The sequence below is a fragment of the Chenopodium album genome, chromosome 11 (assembly GCF_948465745.1).
Source record: "Chenopodium album chromosome 11, dcCheAlbu1.1, whole genome shotgun sequence".
Taxonomy (NCBI): domain Eukaryota; kingdom Viridiplantae; phylum Streptophyta; class Magnoliopsida; order Caryophyllales; family Amaranthaceae; genus Chenopodium; species Chenopodium album.
Window position 1 is genome coordinate 23130344 of NC_137844.1, and position 8416 is coordinate 23138759.

Below are 8416 nucleotides of genomic sequence, written 5' to 3' on the forward strand. Positions count from 1 at the left end.
GCTAGCACGCACCTGCCAGCCTAGGCTCGACTTGCTACAATTGCTAGCCACCCCAGTTTTTACCAAATGCCCCTAGGCATTGGTTTGCTCGGGGCATTCCGATCATAGGGTTATTTCAGTAAATTGTTGATTTATTAGTAATTTTACCATCTCGTCCTTTATTATTTCGACTCGACTTCCGACGCTCGGATTCGACGCTCCAAGCTCGAATTTCTAACGTCTATATATTAATTACTCGAGTGACTCATTAATTCTTTCTGAATTAATTCGTCGCGTCGGCTTGTTAGTTGCTTGGGTGTGACCCGAAGGGTTCATTCATGATTAAGCTGTAATATTAGTTATACATTAATATTACTGATCTGAAGCGGCCTCCACCTAGGCATTTCAATCACTTGACCTCACTGAATAATTAGCTTTCCAATAATTCTAAATCCTTTGTCGGAATAATACACTTGTTCGTAGGACACCATTCCTATCACCTTACACATGCGGATTCCGACTAGCATGGCTTCATATTCTGCCTCGTTGTTTGAGGCCTGGGACTTGAACCGTAGTGCATAATCATATTTGTCCCCTTTACGAGACTGACAACTTATGCCTACACCACAGCCATTCATGGTAGAGCTCCCGTCTACGTACACTTTCCATACCTGACCAGGATCGTTCGGAGCAACTGGCCTTGTCATTTTGACAATGAAGTCGATAAACGCCTGACCCTTCACTGCCTTTCTCTATTCATAAGTGATTTCAAGACTTTGCATTTCAATAGCCCATTTAAGCATTCTACGGGATGACTCCAAGGTTATCATTGGCCGCTTGAGAGGTTGGTATGTGTAGACCACAACTGGATGTGCCAGGAAGTAAGGCTTCAACTTCTTGACAGCCATGTAACGAGCGAGGCCAAATTTTTCAACCATGGGGTACCGTAACTCAACATTGTTGAGTACATGATTAATGAAATAGACCGAGAGCTAAATGCCATCGCTTTCAGCAAATCGGATGACTCCAAGGTTATCATTGGCCGCTTGAGTGGTTGGTATGTGTAGACCACAACTGGATGTGCCATGAAGTAAGGCTTCAACTTCTTGACCGCCATGTAACGAGCGAGGCCAAATTTTTCAACCATGGGGTACCGTAACTCAACATTGTTGAGTACATGGCTAATGAAATAGACCGAGAGCTAAATGCCATCGCTTTTAGCAAGGAGAACGGCACTGAGGGCATGATCTAAGATGGCTAAGTACATGTAAAGCGTCTCTTTGTGCAGAGGGCTAACGAGCCTTGGTAAAGATTGTAAATGTTCTTTAAATTTCATAAAAGTCGCCTCAGCATCATCCCCCCATTCAAACCTTGTCTTCTTTATGATTGCTTGGAAGAAATAGAGGCACTTGTCACCTGATCGGCTGAGGAATCTCCCCAAAGCCGCTAGACAACCTGTAAGTTTATGGACTTCCCTTATAGTACAGGGTGAAATCATGTCTATCACCGCTTGTATCTTCTCCCGGTTGGCCTCTATCCCCCTTTGATCAATCAGGAATCCAAGAAACTTCCCAGAATCAACACCAAAGACACACTTCTTGGGATTGAGCATGACCTTGTGCCGCCTGAGTATGCTGAAGGTTTCTCGGAGGTCAGCAAAATGATCCGTCTATTGCTTGGATTTGACTATCATGTCATCAATGTACGCCTCTACATTCCTCCTAATCTGATAATTGAAGACAGTATTAATCATTCGGTGGAAATTAGCAGACGCATTCTTCAAGCCACATGGCATCACAATATAGCAGAATAACCCCTAATCAGTAACGAATGTCGTCTTCTATTGATCTTTATTCTATAGGGGTATCTGGTGGAAGCCCGAGTAGGCATCCATAAAACTCATCAAGGCATGCTCGGCTGTAGAGTCGACAAGGCTGTCAGTGTAATCTACACACATGCGCCAGGTACCATTTGGCTTCTTTACGAGCACCACGTTTGCAACCCAATCAAGGAAGTTACATGGCTAAATGAACCTAGTGTCTAACAGCTTTTTGACCTCGGTAGCTACCGCCTAACTTCTTTCCTTGCCGTGATTTCTTTTTTTTTACGGATGGGCTTCTTTTTAGGATCAACGACGAGTTTGTGGACTGCGAGATCTGGGATAATGCTTGGCATCTCTTCCACTTCAAAGGCAAAGATGTCTTTGAATTCCTTCATTAGAAGGTGCAAGTCTGCACCCAACTTTTCAAAAGCAGCCGTCCCAACCTTAATAGTTCGCTCTAAACGACTGTCCTCTAAAGGAATATCAATGTGTTCGTAAGCCGGTTGGGGACGGAGTTCATTTGTCAGTGATTGCTATTTCTTTTCTTTCATCACCTCCACCAGCTGATCAGCTTTTCTTTTCTTTCCGGCTGCTGGTGGGGATGGTTCAAGTCCTTGACATCGTTAAGGTCTATTGGCTCCTTCACATGACCGACTGTTATCTGAGGCTAACATGTGTTAGTTGTTGAGTGGCCCATATTAGACCACTACTAAAATTCGGTTAAATTGCGACCGTTTTTCTACGACCGTCTGAAAAACGGTCGCAAACGATGAAATTTGCGACCGTTTTTGAAGCGGTCGCAATATTACGACTGCTTTGAAAACGGTCGCAATTTTGTGACCGTTTTGCGACCGTTTTTATCTTTTTAGACGGTCGCTGGGATGTTGGAACAATTAAAAATAATTCTAAATTAAAATAGATCGTTTGCGACCGTCAAAGACGGTCGTAAATGTCATAATCTGCGACCGTCACTGAGACGGTCGTAAATTTCAAAATCTGCAACCGTCTAAGACAGTCGTAAATGTCATAATCTGCGACCGTCGCAAAGACGGTCGTAAATTTTATAATCTGCGACCGTCGAAGGCGGTCGTAAATGTCATAATTTGCGACCGTCAAAAGGACGGTCGTAAATGTTATAATTTGCGACCGATTTAACGGTCGCAAAAGGGATTTTTTTTTTAAAAAAATTATGCGGTATAAAAAAATTTCTTTGAGCACCATTGAGGGTCTTCGACATATAATAGATGACATGGAGCTTTTTGTCAATTCTTTGACCCAACACACCGACTATGGCCGTATCACTTGCATCACACATAAGCTCAAATGGCAAATCCCATCTAGGGGCTTGGACAATAGGAGTAGAAGTCAAAGCTTTCTTCAATCTATTAAAAGCTTCCAAACAAGCATCATCAAAGACAAAATCAACATCTTTTTGGAGAAGATCATTTAAAGGCTTAGCAATGAGAGAAAAGTCTTTGATAAACCTTCTATAAAACCCGGCATGACCCAAAAATGATCTTACTCCTTTCACATTAACCGGAGGGGGCAACTTCTCTATCACCTCAATCTTAGCTTTGTCAACTTCAATGCCTTTATGAGAAATCTTATGGCCTAGCACAATCCCTTCTTCCACCATGAAGTGGCATTTTTCCCAATTAAGCACCAAATTGACCTTTTCACATCTCTCAAGACATTTTTCAAGATTTTTGAGGCAATCCTCAAACGAAACACCTCCCACGGAAAAATCATCCATGAAAACTTCCATTTCTTCTTCAAGCATGTCCCCAAAAATGCTCATCATACACCTTTGAAAGGTCGCCGGAGCATTACACAATCCAAAGGGCATTCTTCTATATGCAAAAGTACCATAGGGGCATGTGAAGGTTGTCTTTTCTTGATCCTCGGGATGAATAGGAATTTGAAAGAATCCCGAATATCCATCAAGGAAGCAATAGAATTTGTGCCTAGTCAACCTTTCAAGCATTTGGTCAATAAAAGGGAGAGGGAAGTGATCCTTTTTTGTTGATGTGTTTAGACGTCTATAGTCTATACACATCCTCCAACCGGTGACCGTTCTAGTTGGAATGAGTTCACCTTTCTCATTCTCAACTACGGTCATACCCCCCTTTTTAGGAACGACATGCACGGGGGAGACCCACCTTGAGCTTGAGATGGGGAATATGATTCCCGCATCCAAAAGCTTGGTGATCTCTTTCTTGACTACTTCTCCCATTTGGGGATGTAGCTTCCTTTTTCGTTCAATAGAAGGTAGGGTGCCCTCCTCAAGTGTTATGTGGTGTGTACAGAAGGCGGGGCTTATGCCTTTAAGATCATCAATTGTGTACCCCAAAGCACCTTGGTGCTTTCTCAAAACACCACATAACGCTTGAGCTTGGCTCTCACTCAAGGATGCACTAACAATAACGGGATATGTAGAATTAGGGCCTAAGAATTAATACCTAAGGTGTGATGGTAGAGGTTTGAGCTCTACCATGGGAACACCTTTACCTTCTTTGGTTGAGGCCACTTGCAAAGCATCTTGACTTGATATCCCCATACAAATTTCTTCTTCACTCCCTGTATTACCTCCATCAAGCAAATCTTCATACAATTGCACTTCCTTGCTTGGGATACCTATCTTTTCCTTATTCAACAAAACACACTCAAGAGGATCATTAGATGTGAGCAAGTGCTCATGCATGGAATTCACAATATTATCAAGCACTTCAACTCTCATGCAATTCTCAAAAGAAGAAGAGGGATATTTCATTCCTTCATTGAAATAAAATTCAACTACTTCCTCTCTAATCTTAAGAGAAATCTTAGCACTTTTAACATCTATCATAGCCCCCGATGTAGCAAGGAAAGGTCTACCTAAGATGATAGGTATTGTAGCATCTTCATCCATATCCAACACTACAAAATCAACCGGAATAACAAATTTCCCAACCCTTAAAGGCACATCTTCTACCTTTCCCTTAGGAATCTTGATCGACCTATCGGCTAATTGCAAAGTAATCTTGGAAGGTAGCAGTTCTCCCAGACCTAATCTTCGATAAACCGAATATGGCATAAGGCTAACACTAGCTCCTAAGTCACATAAGGCATTATCAATTTGAGTCTTGTTAATGGCACAAGGGATGGAAAAATTTCCGGGATCCTTCAACTTAGGAGGCATCTTGTTCATGATAATTGCACTACAATGTTCGGTAAGGCTAATTGTCTCCATCATATCACAAGTCCTTTTCCTACTCAAAATCTCCTTAAGGAACTTAGCATAGTTTGGCATTTGTTCAACAACATCGGTGAAAGGAAGAGTTAAATGAAGTTGCTTAAGTATCTCTACAAATTTCCCAAACTGCTCATCCAACTTATATCTATTATATCTTTGGGGATAGGGAAGCCTTGGTTTGCAAACCTCTTTCTCTTTCTCTTTCTCTATCACCTTTTCTACTTGTTCCTCATCAACATTTTCACTCAAAGGACATTCATCACCTTCAACTTCAATGGGATTCTTACTAGTATTCTCTCTAGCAACACTCTTCTTAGGCACACCTCCCTCAAGGACCCTACCACTTCTAGTAACAATGGCATCCATAGGGTTCCTAGAATCTAGGTTAGGTGGAGTCAAAGAAGAAGAGTTTGCATATCCCTTGAACACACTAGTTAATTGAGAAAGTTTTTCACTTAAATCCTTATTATATGCCAACATGTAATTAAACTTCTCTTCATTCAAAGCCATATAAATTTCCAAAGTTTTGGCTTGTTTCTCAATGACACTTTCCGAAAATTCCCTAGAAGAACATGATTGATCATAGGAATTATCACTTGAACTTTGAGCATTTGGAACTAAATCAATTGGGGAACCTCTTTGAAAATTTGCTTGAAAATATCCCCTAGATTGATTATTCCAATTACCCCTAGTTTGATTTTGGCTTCTTTGTTGACCATGGTTATCATAACCTTGATTATGATCCCCATGTCTATGGCCATGACCATGACCATGACCATTACAACCATGATGGTTATAGTTACCATGAATCCCTTGGTATCCATGATTTCTACAACCTCCATTTTGGTTATAATCATCATGATTCATATGATAATTCCTATTTCCAACATTCCTTTGAACATCAATTCTCGGTTCACAAGCATGATTATTGATATAATTCACATGTTCCATTTAACTTCCATCACATTCACTACAAGGAACATTTGGGCACATAGAAGCATTATGATCATTCATTCCACATAATTCACAAGGCCAACATTCCACAATCATGCAACAAGAAGAAAGATTAGAGTTAGAGTGAGAAGATGTACCTCTCCCCTTAATTTGGGAGGGAAGAATTGGGGCTTGGGAAGGGGGCTTCTCAAGCTTTTCTTTGAGGGACATAACTTCTTTCCCTAAATCCGCAATCAAAGTAGTCAAATCATTGATGGCACTAAGTTGTTCGATTAAGTAACCCTTGATTGTTGGTTCTCTCTCCACTTCTTGCCAATTCATGTAATGACGAACCACTTCATCAATTGCATCAACCAATTCTTCTTCCGTTTTGTTCATGATTGGGCCTCCGGCTCCGGCATCCAAACTTGCTCTTCCATGAGAACTCAACCCACCATAGAAGATATGTATTATTTGATAGGTAGGAATCCCATGGTGTGGACACTCCCTTTGATAATCCTTAAATCTTTCCCATGCTTCATAGAGACTTTCATTTGGCTTTTGCTTGAACCCTTGAATCAAAGCTCTTGCCTCCGCCGTCTTCTTTTGAGGATAGGAACGGAACAAGAAAGCTTTGGTGACATCATCCTAAGTTCTCAAAGAATTGGGCTTCACTTCCTTATCTAGCCATTCCAAAGATCTTCCTATGAGAGAGAAAGGGAACAACTTAAGGTGAATGATCTCTTGAGATACTCCATTGACCTTGATTGTGTTACAATATTTTTCAAACTCCTTAAGATGGTTCAATGGGCTCTCATTCTTAGCCCCACTATATTGTCTTCTCTCAATTAGGGTGATCATTGCCGGCCGAATTTCAAAGTCAATTTCCGGTGTTGTAGGTGGAGCTATGCCGCTCTCATACCTATATGCACCGGGCATTCCAAGTTTCTTCAAGGCAACTCTTGTATTTCCTCCCATGGCTTGGGATCTATGCACGCAAAACTCAAAGAAAATATAAGTACCACGGCTACAAGTGTATCCTAAAGTGTAAAATCTTTTTGTATTTTGCAAATAAAGTGAAATAGACTCAACAACAACATGCACTCAAGGCACCATTCCCCGGCAACGGCGCCATTTTGATGGGATAAAGAACGGTAGGTCGTTGGGCTACCACCCCACCCAATCAAACAAAATTTGTAACTCAACTAACCCCTATAAAGTGTAGTGGTAAGTCAAGGTCGAACCCAAAGGAATGGAGGTCGAATGCACAATGCCTAAGTCAAGCTATTCCGAAGTCTAGTAGGGGTTTATAGTAGAAACTTAGAGCTAAGCTAGGCAATGCAAAAAGCTTGAACTAATCAAATGCAAAGGCGCTAGGGGAATGGATCCACATGCATCAACAATGAAGTTCAATCAACTTGGGGAATCAACCAATCAAGTCAAGCAATGTGAGGGAAAACCGAAATTGCAACCAACAGAGTACATCAAGCTATTCTCCTAGAGGTGTAATTAGCGTCAACTACATCAAACACTAGCTAGGAAACATCACAAGATATCTCAACCGAGTAAATGCAAGCCACAAATCAATGGTCCGTATCAATGTGAACTCACAATGCAATCTAGTGTGAATAACAAGGGTGATCAAGCCTAATCAAGCACACACATGCACAAAATCAATCAACCAATTTAATCACATTATCACCTCAATCAATTTCACCCAAATTAATCTCAATTCATCATCAATACGTGCTTCACCACTACCCTAGCAAATAAACTACTCACAATCCATGAAGAACATCAAAATCAAAGCTAAACTAATCATCATTCCCAAATTCATCAATTGAAATCAAATTGAAACCAACAAATTCAATCAAAATCAATCAAACTATCAATTAACCAAATCAAACAAAAATACTAATGAAATCAAACATTAAATTGCATTAAAGAGTAAAGAATCCTTACAAACTTGATAGAAATCCAATCAATTGTAGCAATCTTCAATCATCAATCATCAAACCCACATTTTCTCTCTCTAAAAATGCAAAGAACTAGTGTTTTTCTCTCTCTAAAATCTAATCTAATCTAGAAAATTTCTCTTCTAGCTCTCCTTCTCTCTCCTAAAAGGAAAGAAATAACTATCAATACAAAGAGGAAGCTAGGATTGACGTCCAAAAGTAGACCCACGCCGGTGCGGGCGCTTGGAGGAGAGAGAGTGACGCGCACGGGAACACACCCAGATAGGTGCGCCCGCACGCACCAGGTGTGCGGCCGCACTCGACATATGTGCGGCCACACACTCCTCGAGTGCGCCCGCACAAAGCTGCAGCCTCCTTCTCTTCTTCTTCGTCCTAGCTCATGCGGTGCACACATCCTAGATGATGGTGATGGAGGAAAAGGTAGGTAGGAACTTTCTTGAATTTCTTGAAGGAAATAAATCATGAAGAAGGCAT

At 41.1% G+C, this 8416-nt stretch overlaps 1 non-coding gene across 1 annotated transcript; it reads left to right on the forward strand.

Moving 5' to 3' along the window:
- The first annotated feature begins 6453 nt into the window (after positions 1 to 6453).
- Positions 6454 to 6559, forward strand: LOC145569578 (small nucleolar RNA R71). Its single transcript, XR_014096169.1, has one exon. It is a non-coding gene; the product is annotated as a small nucleolar RNA R71 (small nucleolar RNA).
- The last annotated feature ends 1857 nt before the right edge of the window (positions 6560 to 8416 follow it).